At 35.0% G+C, this 14,854-nt stretch overlaps 1 long non-coding RNA gene and 1 pseudogene across 2 annotated transcripts; both read left to right on the forward strand.

Annotated features, from left to right (window-relative positions):
• The first annotated feature begins 5,668 nt into the window (after positions 1 to 5,668).
• LOC147398213 (uncharacterized) lies at positions 5,669 to 7,517 on the forward strand. The gene is made up of 3 exons (XR_015179786.1): positions 5,669 to 6,135; positions 6,860 to 6,979; positions 7,389 to 7,517. It is a non-coding gene; the product is annotated as an uncharacterized LOC147398213 (long non-coding RNA).
• A 1,765-nt stretch (positions 7,518 to 9,282) lies between these two features.
• LOC147398214 (peroxidase 56 pseudogene) lies at positions 9,283 to 10,354 on the forward strand (annotated as a pseudogene). Its single transcript, XR_015179572.1, has 2 exons — positions 9,283 to 9,410; positions 9,697 to 10,354. The product of XR_015179572.1 is annotated as a peroxidase 56 pseudogene (transcript).
• The last annotated feature ends 4,500 nt before the right edge of the window (positions 10,355 to 14,854 follow it).

Consider the following 14,854-nt stretch of genomic DNA (forward strand, 5'->3'; position numbering starts at 1 on the left):
CTCAAAAGTCTAAAAGTCTGGCAAAGTCCAATGATAATTATGAATCCAGATGCATGATAAGCCAATAACGGCCCAATCTCTCAATCTTTGAGCTCGATAATACCAAATCATTAACTAACCAAAGCCCGAGAAGCATGACTCTAGTAAGTTCAAGTCCGAGAAACGAGACTCCAACTTTTTTTGAAGTAGGATTCTAATAAGTTCCTACCCGAGAAACGTGGCTCTAGTAAGTTCGAGTCCGAGAAACAAGACTTCAACTTTTTTGAAGTAGGATTTTAATAAGTTCCTACAAACCCAAGGCCGAGAAGCGTGACTCTAGTAAATTCGAGTATGAGAAATGAGACTCCAACTTTTTTGAAGTAGGATTTTAATAAATTCCTACAAATCCAAGCTCAAGAAGCGTGGTTCTAGTAAGTTCGAGTTTGAGAAATGAGACTCCAACTTTTTTTAAGTAGGATTCTAATAAGTTCCTACAAACCCAAGTCCGAGAAGCGTAGCTCTAGTAAGTTCGAGTCTGAAAAACGAAACTCCAACTTTTTTGAAGTTGGATTCCAATAAGTTCCTACAAACCCAAGCCCGAGAAGTGTGGCTCCAATAAGTTTGAGTCCAAGAAATGAGATTGCACTTTTTGAATCATAAAATATGAGTTTAGGTAGGATTTTAATAAGTTCATACAAACTCAAGCCCAAGAAACGTAGCCCTACTAAGTTCGAGTCCAAAAAACGAGACTCCAACTTTTTGAATCATAGAATATGAGTTCAGGTAAGATTTTAATAAGTTCCTACAAACCCAAACCCAAGAAGCGTGGTTCCTGTAAGTTCGAGTCCAAGAAACGAGACTTTAACTTTTGAATAAGGATTGTTCCTCTAACATCAACTTAGAAGCGTGATTCTAGTAAGTACGAGTCCAAAAAACGAGACTCAAACTTTTTGAACTCTAAAAAAGAATTTCAAATAGAATTTAATAAAGTTCCTACATCACTTGATGCCAATAATGCTACGATTCTAATTACTTTATTGTTCAACCTTGACGTAGTGCATTTCAATTTAAATCATTATTGTTAGTGAGAAAAGATCTCTGGGACCTGACACTTTTTTAATCAATGAGAGTTTATTCTCAATGATTCGATAGAATACTCCGTAGGCATCACACCATTACATACACGTGCACATTCATTACTTTTGCATTAGTCAGGAAATTTTTTCTAAAATTCAAGGATCTGATGTCGTCAATGAGAGTTCAAGCTCGAAAAACTGACAAACCTTTAGTTCGGGAAGAGTTTTACCTTCAAAAATCCGAACATCCCGACTAATTGCTAAATCAGGTTGCAAAATGAACTGTCACTTGCTTTGGCATTCGGATATCGTACTATCTACCAAAGTGGATTTGCTATCTAGTTTGCTTCAATCCTCTACAAAAAAAAGGCATTTGTAGACATCTCATTTTCACACTCGCCTGATTAATCAACTCGTCAACCGGAATGCGACGATTCCCAATGATGGATGAATATTTTAATGTTTTTCATTGTTACTGGATGTGTTTTCAAAATTCGAATGAGATATTTCAAATAAGCAAACTTTAGAAATCACACTACGTTAGGAAAATATGACCCAAAACATAGAAATCATCATTTTGAAACAAAAAAAATTAGGAGAAAAATCATCTAAAATGATGAAATTACCAAAATACCCCTAACATCAAAATATCCCTAGAGCCTACATTCCGCTTAGGAATACCCTTGTTGAACACATAAAACATCAAAAATCAACCTCTTAACTCAAAAACCTCTTTGAGGGTAAAACGATAATTTGTCAATCCTAAAAAGTCAAAATTGAAAGCTAATAATTAAAACATTAATTAACGTAAACTGAAATATTAATAAATCAAATTAAAATTTTTAAACAAATAAAACTAATTAATTAACCCCATCGGCCAAATTTTAAGTGGTGACTCATTTACCTAAGTGAGGTCCACATGATATTTAATAAAGAACCCTTTTACCGGGGGTTCCAAAGAATCAAAAATAATTAATAAAGAATCTAAGCTAATAATTAAAACATTAATTAACGTAAACTGAAATATTAATAAATCAAATTAAAATTTTTAAACAAATAAAACTAATTAATTAAGCCCATCGGCCAAATTTTAAGTGGTTACTCATTTACCTAAGTGAGGTCCACATGATATTTAATAAAGAACCCTTTTACCGGGGGTCCCAAAGAATCAAAAATAATTTAATAAAGAATCTTTCATTGGGGGGTTCTCCAAAAACTTAAAAAATCTTTGTTCTACGTAAGATTCAAAATCCTAATTAACTAACTTAACATTATCTTGAAAAAACTTAAAAAATCCTAATCTCTCAAAAAACTCAATAAAAAAGAGCCCCCACAACCTAAATTCGCAGGTCAAGAAAAATCGTAGGAAAGAGAAGCTAAAAACTCTCCCAAACATTTTCAAAACCTTAAATCTAAAGTCCCAAGTCCCTACCTAACACTCAAACCCATTTTTTACTCAAAATAACACCTAGAAATCCTCAAAATACATAGAAAAACCAGAAAATATTTAGATCTAGGAGGAGAATACCTCATCTCAAAGATCAGAAGCGAATCTAAAAACGGAGATAAAAGTAGGAAGACTCACACAAGGAACGCTCTCCAACAGTTCTGAGGGAATCGATCGCCGTAATCACTTAGATAAAAAAAAGGTATTATTTTAATTTTAATTTTTTAGGTTGTTAGTTTTGCAATGTAAATTTTTAAGAAAGTAGAGATCGACGTTTTCTAGACGGGATTGGTACCTAACCTTCCAATCCCGTAATGTGATCTCCGGACCCATTTTTTTCTTAGATCAGTACTTTTCTATCTACTTTGAGTTATGTTTCGATTCCTAGACCGTAAAACTAGGTGACGACTCCTTAATATCAAAAAGGCGGATCCGTACATGCGGATCGTGGGCACTTTAACCTAAAAAGTTTAGAAGAGGAACTTGGACAGAAATCTAGCTTCTTCTTAAGCTCTTCTCCCTTTTGATCTTGAATAAAGGTCTTATTTATAGGAGTTTGGGGGACTTTTAGGGGTAAACTTGACCTAAATCTTAGAATTTCCCATATTTTCAATAAAACCTCCATGCAAAGTGCCATTTTCATCTTCTAACCTTAGTCTTGATGGTCTTTATCCTTTAGTTGGGTCTTGTCAATCTTGATCATCAATGGGTATGATGGTAAACCTCCAAAGAAAATTCTTAATAAATGTTAGAATGGTCCTAAGACCTTGAGTCAATTGAGAATGAAACAACCTATATAATATATAATTAGATGATAGGTTTTTAGCTTCTTTAGTCATTTTCCTTGAGAGAGTCTCTAACAAATTAAGGATAGGTTGGTTATTAGAATCGCATTCTAGATAGTTTTCTTGGGTGGACAAATTAGTCAAAAGCTTTGGACATTGATCATATTACATAGAATTCCATAGAAGTTCTTTGAATGATGAAGAATGTAGAAGGGGTAGAAGGGGGATTTACCTCTAATATGTCTCAACAAACCAAGGTTAATGGGGGTAATTGGCCTTAAGTAGGGATCGAATTGACTAAAGATTTTTGTTAGAAGAAAATGAGAATTGACAAAAGGACCTTAATGGTGGGCATAGTAAGAAATTAAACCATTGGTAAAAAGGTAAAAATGAGGGGATTTCTTAAGAGAAAAACAATTAAGAAGTGGGTTAAATGATAATTAATCCTCACAAAATTTGAATGCACATGGGCCTCCTAACTGCTCAATAAAACTGGCCTTATGTGACCAATGGCCAATGCAAAATTTCCTTTTGGCTATTGGTCACCTTCATACCAAGTAACATTCCTTCTGGCCATTGGTAACCTATGATCAGGCTAAAAATTAAACCTGGCCGTTGGTTGCCTTCATACCGAGAAAAAAATTACAGAAATACAATTATCTATTGACTCAACATTTGTTTATTGCAACCATTTGAAAATCGACTTGAGTCACATCATTTCTCAAAAGGTTTTTGGTACTCTCAGGATCAGTCTAGACAAAAATGGGGTGTCTATAATCATTATCCAAAATGTTCTTGATTTTGTGTTAATTTCTGTTTTAACATATGGTCAAGGCATCATATGTTGGGTTTGTCAGTACCAGTCAGCAGGTTTTTGACAATGGTATACTCTTTAGTATTAAGGTAATCTCTTCTCAATTCATTAATAATGAAATGAGCTAAAAGTTAACGTTTGGTTAAAACATAAATACCTTGAAGATTATCCTCAAACGTTGCAATTCATTCATATTTACAAATGTGACACCCATCTTTTGATGGGTGAAGCAGCTTAGGTGCTTATTTCTTCATATGCATATGGATTTGTTCTTTTTTCCCTTTTTTACTTTCAAACCTTGCGATTTCTTCTACAATTAAGGGTTAAATTTCACATTGCCTATTGTCATCATCACATAGACCTTATCCCAAGTATTTTAGTCCATACATGAATCTTTTTTCCACTCAACACTATCTCGTATTACACTTTTATCAAGGGCTCAAGGCATATCTATTATCGTTTTTTTTTCTTTTTAATTATTAATTACATTTATCTTCAAAATAGCGAGAGCTAACCAGCCCATCAAACAAAAATATGTAAAACATTTGAAAGTAAATATAAGCCATGCTTGCCATTTAATATTTTTCTTCCCAGAAACATGGAGGTTAAGAAAAATTCTTTATGATAGTAATGAGTTACATTTGATTATTCTCTATAATAGTAATTGGTTCAAGGGTTATTACAGATTACTTCTATCTATGGGTCATGGAATCATATATCTATCTATCGTAATAACGCCATCCTATATATATATATATATATATATATATATATATACAGGGTCAGGTTCAAACGACAACCATTTCAACACACATATAGACAACGTGTTTTGTTTTATATGGACAAAAATGTTTGGAATGGGCTGATTTTTTGTGAGGATGATCTCTGTGGTGATGAGATCATCCTTGCCAAAAATCAGCTCATTATGAAACTTCTAGACCGTCCAATTTTTGTTGATAAATTATAGACCGTCCAATTTTTGTAAATCAATTTTGATGGGGTTACAAGTTTTGGAATGGAATGAGTTTTTGCCAGGATGATCCCCTCATCACAGAGATCATCCTCACAAAAAATCAGCCCATTCCAAACATTTTTTCCCATATAAGACAAACACATTGTCTATATGTGTGTCGCAATGTGTGTCGCAGGAACCCAACCCTATATATATATATATATATATATATATATATATATATATATATTTAGGGTCGGGTTCCTGCGACACACATATAGACAACGTGTTTGTCTTATGAGGGGATCATCCTGGCAAAAAATCATTCCATTCCAAAACTTGTAACCCCATCAAAATTGATTTACAAAAATTGGACAGTCTATAATTTTTCAACAAAAATTGGACGGTCTAGAAGTTTTATAATGAGCTGATTTTTGGCAAGGATGATCTCCTCATCACAGAGATCATCCTCACAAAAAATCAGCCCATTCCAAATATTTTTGCCCATATAAGACAAAACACGTTGTCTATATGTGTGTTGAAATGGTTGTCGTTTGAACCTGACCCATATATATATATATATATAGGGAAGGGATCAACGAACAAATTTTGGTACAAAGATCCGAACAAATGTTTCCAGAAGTTAGATCAATATAGATCTAACGAAATCCGACCGTAGAACACATCTAAATAGCACGTGTTGTTTTAATCACTTAGATATTTCATTATTTAGAAACACCTCCCCGCATCTATAACCGAAATCAAAATAATTTTTTTGATTCAAATCAAATTTCTCTCTTCCCCATCGTCTTCTCGTCTACAACTCAAACCCTAACCATCTCCATTCACCGAAGACGGCACAGATCAGGCGAAGACGCCAAGCGAGAAATACCCAATCATTATTTCAGCTTTAACTCCATCTCGGCTTGATGCCCTCCTTTGGAGATGGTAAAGAAGATCAAAACTTGATTGAGGCCCTTACCCAGGATATAACAGATCTACTGAAGAGGTCAGAGAAAAGACTACAGAAACTTCCTACAAGTGGGCCTTCTGAGGATTCAAATGTTAGAAAAAATGCACAAGTACATTAGTCAGAGTCATTACACCTTTTGTTCTGCTAATTCCTGTCCAGCACCGCATATAATTTGGTTTTTATAATTTTTTTTTCTTTTTAAATGATTCTTAAATTTAATAGTTAAAATGATAGGCGTTCTATATGTTATTTTTTTATTTAATTATCATTTGAGTTACTCGGTTTCAAATTTTTATCGAGAAAACGGAGGAGAAAACCTGATAAAATATGTGAGTAAGATTTACAAAACCATGACCTGCAGATGTCTGGGCTGTCTTTTTTCTTTTTTTGAGAACCCAAATATTGACTAAAAATATGGCTCTAGATAGAATTTAATGGTGAAATTGGAGTCGTGTTACCAACCCCAATATCTGGTTTGAGGCATAGATGATGATGACATTTAATGAGAAATGTAGGACTTATTATGGCCTCCATCCACACAATATTTTTAGTCATCATCTTTTTAGAGCCTTCAAATGCGTTGAAACACTTCTCACTTGTGCTGTCATGGTCTTAGTTGCACATTCTCATGCAATCTCAGTGGACTTTGCCGTATATAATGTCCTATGGGAAATTGGGAATATTTTTAAATAAAAAAAAAAAAAAGACTGTTCATGAATCTTTGTGTGATTTTGCATCTTTGAGCGGATTTTATGTTTTTTCTTGTGTTGGTCTAATAGTTTTCTTGATTTTTGTACATGTGTATTTGACCATACAACTTATGTCCATAGCAGATACGTAGTCTTTTTGTTCTTGGTTCGGAACCTAATTACTTCATGCAATATTGCTGCCCATGGCTTCTGCCCGCACTAATTTTGAGTGGGAACACCACTAATCTAAAGTGGATTGCCACGGTAGGAAACTTGAACTTCTACATGTACTCTCATCATATTTGTTATCTTGCTTTGGAACCATCTTCTTTATAGTTTTTACTAAATGTTGGATTTTAATAGAACTGAATAAATTCATTTTTGAGACAATTTTTTGCACCATTGAACTCGTGTCTTATGTGAAATATCCTCGCTCTAGTGTAGGGATGTTTTCTTTTTCTTTTTCTTTTTCTTTTGCCTTAAGAGGTTGTTGATAACAAGGGGTGTGCATATGCAATGTTGTGGCGTGGTGTTGAAGGAGTAAAAAAATGTGTATGCCTTCAAGATTTTTATCCATCATGTTTTTAGTATTTTTGGTTTTGATCATTTTTTTTCCATTTCATGTTTTTTCTCTAGATTTTGATCATTTTATGCGGATTGTTCTGTTCCACAGGCCCCAGCCAACAATTCCCAGGTGAATTACATTATGCATTGCTCGCGAAGCTCCTGAGGATGCATTTCCACTATTGCTTTGTTAGGGTACTAAAGAAAAAAATATTGGATTATCTGGTAGAAGAGACAGTGAAAGCGCCCTCGATCCGCGGGGTGCGCGGATCCGCTTTTGACCCTTGAGGTTTGGGAGTCGCCACCTAGTTATTACGGTCTAGGAACCAATCAATGACTCTAAACGGATAAAAACTAATCTAAAACCAAAAAAAACTGAGTTCGGGGATCATGTTACGGGATTGGAAGGTGTTAGGCACCAACCCCGCCCGGCCAAAGCCGGTCTCTACTAAATTCCCAAGTAAATTACATTGCTAAAACCTAGATAAAAAATAAATTAAAAAAAAAAAAAAAAAAATACCTTTCCGATGCAAGGACTTTGTTCCCTCAGATCTGACAAAAAGAGCTCCTTGTACCGTGCTCCCTTGCTTCGTTCTGTTTCCGGATTTGTCTTTGGATCTCCGAGGCAAGGTATCTCCTTATTTTTGAATCTAAACTCTTCAAATTCGTTGCGGATTTGGGGGTGTTTTTAGAAGGCTTTTGGGTGTTTTCTAGACTAAAATTGAAGGAGGGATGTTAGCTAAGGAGTTGGGGCTCCAAAACTAGGGTTTATGGGGGGCTAGGGGAGCTTCTAGACCTACTTCTCCTAGGGTTTATTATTTGATACGAAAATAGGGTGTGAGCACCTCTATTTATAGATGTTTTTAGGGGTTGATTTGGATAGAGTTAGTATTTAATTAGATATCTTTTAATTAGAGTTGTGTTTTAATTTGACTTGTTTTAGGTAGAATTATGTTTTAATTAGAATTGTTTTAGGTAGAATTATTTTTAAGTTAGAACTCTATTAGATAGAGTTATTAATCAATTATAATTCTATTATGACTTTTGGTCTTATTTGATTGACTTTTAATGTTTTGACTTTAGTCTTAATTGATTAACTTTTAATATCTTGACTTTAGTCTTAATTGATTGACTTTTAATATCTTGACTTTAGTCTTGCTTAATTGACTTTAATTTTGACTTCAGTCTCACTTGATTGACTTTAATACCTTGACTTTAGTCTTGCTTGATTTACTTTTAATTTTGGAGAACCCCCTTCCATTATTTCTTTAATTCTTTGGACTCCCAAATGGAGGGGTCCTTAAAGAAATATCCCACAAACCCTCAACAATTTTGCTTGAGAGTCCGATTAATCGATTTTTTAGGTTCAAAATTTTAAATTAATTTCATTAATGTTTAAATTTAATAATTTAATGTTTTTTTATTAATTTCGGAATTTTTTATCATGAAAATTGTGAAATTACCGTTTTGCCCCAGAAGAGGACTTTTCACATTTTAAGTCGGTTTTTAATGTTCTAGGATGTTTTAGAATCGATTTTTCGTAAGGAATTCAATGGAAATATTATTTTGTGTCATTTATGAAGTTTTTTGTGTGAAATGGTTGTGAACTTTATGAGGGGCATTTTCGTAATTTTGTCAAATTCTGTTAAAATTGGTGAAATGATTTATTTGGTTCCAATTTGTCATTTTATGTGTTCGAATGGGTTTTCCTAAGCGTAACGTAGGCTCTAAGGTTGTTTTGAGGTTAGGGGTATTTTGGTAATTTGGTAATTTTTAGTGATTTTTATCGTGAAGCTTCTTTTTGGTCTGCAAGATGATGATTTCTATGTTTCTGGGGTCGTACTTTCCTAGCGTAGCGTGGTTTCTAAGGTTTTGTCAATTTGAGATACCTCATCTGGATTTCTGAAACAAATCTGGTAACAAAATAAAGCAACGGAATACACATCCATCATTGGGAATCCTTGCGATCGGGTTGACGAGTTGATTAATCAGGCGGATGCAAAAATGGGGTGTCTACAGACAGCAATGTGTCGCTGGCCTCGGAGGCTTTAGCCAACATCCCTGCTCCTGTCTTCAACTTCACAAACCTCAAGCAAAGGCCTCACTGTCCATGACCTTGTGGTCTTATCAGGTATGTCTATCTAAACATTTAATACTGAGTGTCAAACAAATCATCCCTTAGAGTGATACTTCAAACTATGGGACATTAACTAACACCTCTGCTATGAAGATCCAATGTTCCTATCCATCTGATATATCGACTCTATGGGACATCAAGTAATTCAAAATAATTTTTTCCCCTTATCATACTATAATCTAGGGGTATACTCCTATCATAATTTAATATACTTATAAAAAATTGATCGCAACAGTACTTTTCATTGAAATTTTAAGAAAATAGTTTTTTTTTTGTTTAGGTGCACATATAATTGGGATTGGACATTGCAATTTCATCACCAACAGGCTTTACAACTTCACGGGGATAGGAGATGCTGATCCTTCTCTAAATTCAACATATGCTGCTCTCTTAAGAACACAATGCACTAATCCTTCAGACACCACAACCACAGTACAGATGGATTCTCAGACCCCTCTATCATTTGATAGCAATTACTATGTGAACCTAAAGCAGAATATGGGTCTTTTCCAGTCCAACGCTGCGTTTCTTACAAACGAGGACTTGAGCAACATTGTTGATGAGTAGCTGGACTCAAAGGATTTCTTCGCCAAGTTTAGCCCATCGATGAATAGGCTGAGTGCAATTGAAATCCTTACGGGAAATGCAGGAGAGATTAGAAACAATTGTAGTGTTGTCAACTCTTAGTTGAAATCTATTTGACTTGAGAAACATCATTTGTATTCAAAATAGTTTACTTACGTTGTGTCCCAACTTAATTGAGCTTCTTTTCTCTTCTCTCCACTTCTCTCCACTTCTCTCAATCCAAACATAGCGTTAGTGTACACTTTGTATTTATTCTTTAAGTTAGAAGCATGCTCGTTCGGATGTGATTTGATAGTTCTTGTTGATTTTACATAAATAAAATATCAGTCTGCTTGAATTTGAAATTAAAAAAGAAATTATGGTTTTTATTTTTTTGGTGATGAAATGATGTTTTTAAAGCCCCCCCTCATACCATTACAAGGGGTAACAAGCTTGAATCCTTTGGTAACTTACCCCATATGCCCCTAAATCTTTTTATTTTTATTTTTTTAGTGAAAAAGATTTAGTTTGACACTGGCATTTATAGTTGTAAAGTTGAAATCACCATTTATCAAATGGGATGCAAATATCTTCTTCTGCTACGTCACATTGGCAAGGAGAAGATGCTGAGAAATGTTGCAAAGGCTAACAATGGCCCAAACAATTATCGATAACCAGAAAAGAGTAACTCACTACTCGGGCATGAAGGACACAATTCTTTTTTTGACGCAAACTACCATTCTGCAAACTTGTTCAATATATGCAATTTTCAAACAATATTCTTTCATTGGTTGATGTGATGAGGGTCGGTCCTGATACAAGGTACATTTCATTTTTTAGGAAAAAAATTCTATGTATAAAAGAATTGATATAAGAAGAAAAGCTATTTCTTCACATAACCATTTGAGAAAATCAAAACCTTGTCCCCTACTACTACCTACAACACCCTTCCCTATATCCCCCTCAACAACTTTCCCAATAGTATTGTTTAACTCCTCTACTAACAATTCTAACTGGAGGTAGTCACCAAAAAGCTCCCTCATTACCAAAGTGCCCCAAGAACATGTCATCAAAAGTGGCAAGGAAAATTGTCCATGAAAAGATACTCAAGATCTCATTCACGATCACGGCATGCACAAGTCACAATAATATCTCCTTGAGGACAAGTAGGACGAGCATTATGAAGCACATAATAACAAGCACCATAGCACACTTCACCATTCCTTCTTTCCTCTACATTCTCTCAGCATACAAAAGTCCACACACCCTGAATGACAATGACCCAAGCGGGAGCAATACATACTAAATGGATAGATGAACAAGATAGAAAGAGGACCTTCCCGTGGCTGCAACAATCTGAATATTGTAGTCTATCTGATCAACAATGGTCCCCTGTTTGAAGAAACAAATTTAGTCAGCCACCCTTGGAGGAAACCTATGGAGTTAGTAAAGCTGGGAATTTGCTAACCTAGTCTATCACAAGTACCAAGAAATCCTTCATGATTTGACCAAGCTCGTTTACAGATTCCACCACTTACAAAAACAAATGTACATTGTTGTAAAGAGTACAAAGGCTTGTCTTGGATCTACAAATGGTCTGATTTGGTTACCATGCTATTGTAAGGTTACCAATTCATAAACTTATTTACAAGATTTGTTGAAAACAAACTTTTTTTTTCTTTTTTCACATGTGTACGCTTGACTAGTCTGAATCTAAATTAGGTTCAACAACCCTATGTGCTTGAGACTACTAGAGACTAGCCACAAAAAGAACCCCAATTTGCAAAACTATGCTCCAATGCGTGTAAAAGGCAACATGTATCCTATACTTTATAGACACAAGATGTACATAGACTATTAATTCACATTTTCTATCAAGACAAACATGTTATCAAACATCCCTAAATGGCCTCTAATTCTGAGAAACCATGATTCTGCATAAATGACTTACAAGAACCATATATGTTTTAAGGTTCTATTATAGCAAACAAGCTTTTTATCGATCCATGACCTGTACCAAATAATCCAAGAACCTTTTGACCCCCCAACTATATCGATCTAAGGATTTCCCTCGCTTTACAAAAACATCAAGAGACCTAAAAAGGATAATCCATTTACGCTACACATGCCTTAATGGACAATATAACTAAAGATAGATTTGAATGATGAAATATAACCAAATAGCTGGGATACGGCATAGAGGAAGATCTGCCTCTGACCCTTGGGTATCCCAATTGAACCAGCAAAGACAATCTAATAAATTGAATATCCTCTCAAGCCAACAACACATCCATGTTGGCTGCCTAGAGACTAGAGTTACCTTTTATGTTCATATGCAATCAGAATAAAAGAAAGATTTCTGTCCTTCAAAAACTGAAAGATCAAAACCTTAGATCATCACTTGAGTCCTAATAACTTAAATTATGTGACGATTTTGGCTGGTCTGAATGAATTCAGCCTCAATTCACAATGTTTCTTCAAGGAAATAGGCCTAAAAGGAACTAGAACATCAATCAAATACAATTTTCATGACCAAATAAGATCAAACCAGAGAAGATGCCAACTAGCTTAGTTGGTAAAGTTTATGGGTCTAATTCCCGCCATCATTGAGTTACTGATCTTATTAAAAAAACACGCTTACCGATCGAAAAAATGAAGATCAAACCAGACATAGTTACACCAGATTACATCAGGAAATCACATAGAAACAATTTCACAAGAAAAAACATCCCCAACTAAGAAAAACATATGCCACCAAACATCTAAAAACCAAAACCCAATAAGCCAAATTAACACAGAAGAACACAAACCAATAAATTAAGTTAACAATAGTTAGACATGGATTTATAAATATGCAATCAACCAAAACCCTTGATTTTAAAGATGAAAAATCATTCATTTTTACATACAAATCCAGGGTTTCTTAAAATCGAGGGTTTCTTTAATAGAGATAGAGAAAGAAGATACCTGTACGATCATCGCAGGAAAAGATGGAGTCGAGATCGGCTATTGTTGAAGCACTTTCGAAATTTTTTTCCAAATCCTTGAAATCGTTGCCTAAGATGAGGTCGCAAGAGAGAGAGAGAGAGGAGTGAAAGGTACGAAGAAATCACCTAAGAAGAAAAAGATGAACTCAATAAGGGTTTTTTTTTTTGTTTATTGATCAACGGATCATGCAAGAACAAAAAGAAAAAAAAAATTATATATATAATACTTGGTTGAGAATGAAATTTTCGAAATCGTTCTGGCAATCAAAACATCTTCGTCTTGTTGAGATTTGTTATTCTAGATGTTAGGCTGCTTTAGTGGTTTGTTACCACTCTGTCAATAAATCCCTATTATTAAGGGTTAGTTGTTTGATTGAATTAGTCTTACCACATTATTAGGATCTGATTAAAGGTGGGCTGTTATTTTTCATGTTTTCAAGGTTGCTTTGTAAGGTTATAAATAGCAAAGTTTGCTATTCAATAAACAGTACAGAGATTTCTCCCAAAATTTCCATCATTCTCATAAGTTTTTCTGATTTTTAACATTTGGTATCAGAGCCCTATCACAGGGCCTGGTTAAAATTAGAAGCAACAACCTTCTACGTGTGTAGTGACTAAAGTAAGATGACAGAAAGTTTTTTTGTGCAGCCAGCAGTTTCGAAATTTGATGGGCATTATGATCATTGGGCGATGCTCATGGAAAATTTCTTGCGTTCTAAGGAGTATTGGAGCTTGGTGGAGAATGGGATTCCTGCAGCAGCAGAAGGTCTCACAGATGCTCAGAGGAAGAACATTGAAGATCAGAAGTTGAAAGATTTGAAAGCAAAGAACTATCTATTTCAAGCAATAGATTGTTCGGTCCTAGAGACAATCCTCAACAAGGATACAACAAAGAACATATGGGATTCCTTAAAGCAGAAGTATCAAGGTACAACACGAGTAAAGCGTGCTCACTTGCAAGCTCTCCGGAAGGAGTTTGAAATTCTTCACATGAAGACAAGAGAATCTGTGAATGAGTATTTTGCTCGGACCCTTGCCATAGCCAACAAGATGAAAGCAAATGGTGAGGACAAAGGAGATGTTGCTGTAGTTGAAAAGATTTTGAGATCCATGACTCAAAAGTTTGATTATGTTGTGTGTTTCATTGAGGAGTCTAAGGATATAGACACCTTAACCATTGATGAGTTGCAAAGCAGCCTGCTTGTGCATGAACAAAAGCATGAGTTCTCATGTGGAAGAAGAACACGCTTTGAAGATTACTCATGGAGATCAATCTGGAGGAAGGGGTCGAGGACGTGGAAGTTTTAGAGGAAGAGGAAGGGGACGAGGTAGACAAAGCTTCGACAAGGCCACAGTGGAGTGCTATTACTGTCATAAGCTTGGGCATTTTCAATGGGAATGTCTAAGCAAGGAGAAGGAAGCCAACTATGCTCAAACTGAAGAAGAGATGTTACTGATGGCTTGTGTTGTAATGGAGAAGATATGTGGTTCCTTGACTCGGGATGTAGCAATCATATGTGTGGAAAGAAGGAATACTTCTCAGATTTTGATGGAAGTTTCACAGTTTCTGTGAAGCTGGGCAATAATTCAAGTATGGTTGTAATGGGAAAGGGTAATGTACGGCTACAAGTTAATGGAAGAGCACAAATTATCACAGGAGTATTTTATGTGCTGGAGCTGAAGAATAATTTGCTAAGTATTGGGCAATTGCAAGAAAAGGGGCTTAACATTCTGTTTCAAGGTAAAAAGTATAAAGTGTTTCATCCTGAGAAAGGCTTAATAATGGAGACGAAGATGGCTTCGAATCGAATGGTCATACTGCATGCTATATCTCAGCCTATAGCATCTACTTGTTTCAACACAATCATGGAAGATATGATGCAACTT

Source organism: Akebia trifoliata, chromosome 7 (genome assembly GCF_017979445.1).
Source record: "Akebia trifoliata isolate Shusen 1 chromosome 7, ASM1797944v1, whole genome shotgun sequence".
In the NCBI taxonomy this organism is placed as follows: domain Eukaryota; kingdom Viridiplantae; phylum Streptophyta; class Magnoliopsida; order Ranunculales; family Lardizabalaceae; genus Akebia; species Akebia trifoliata.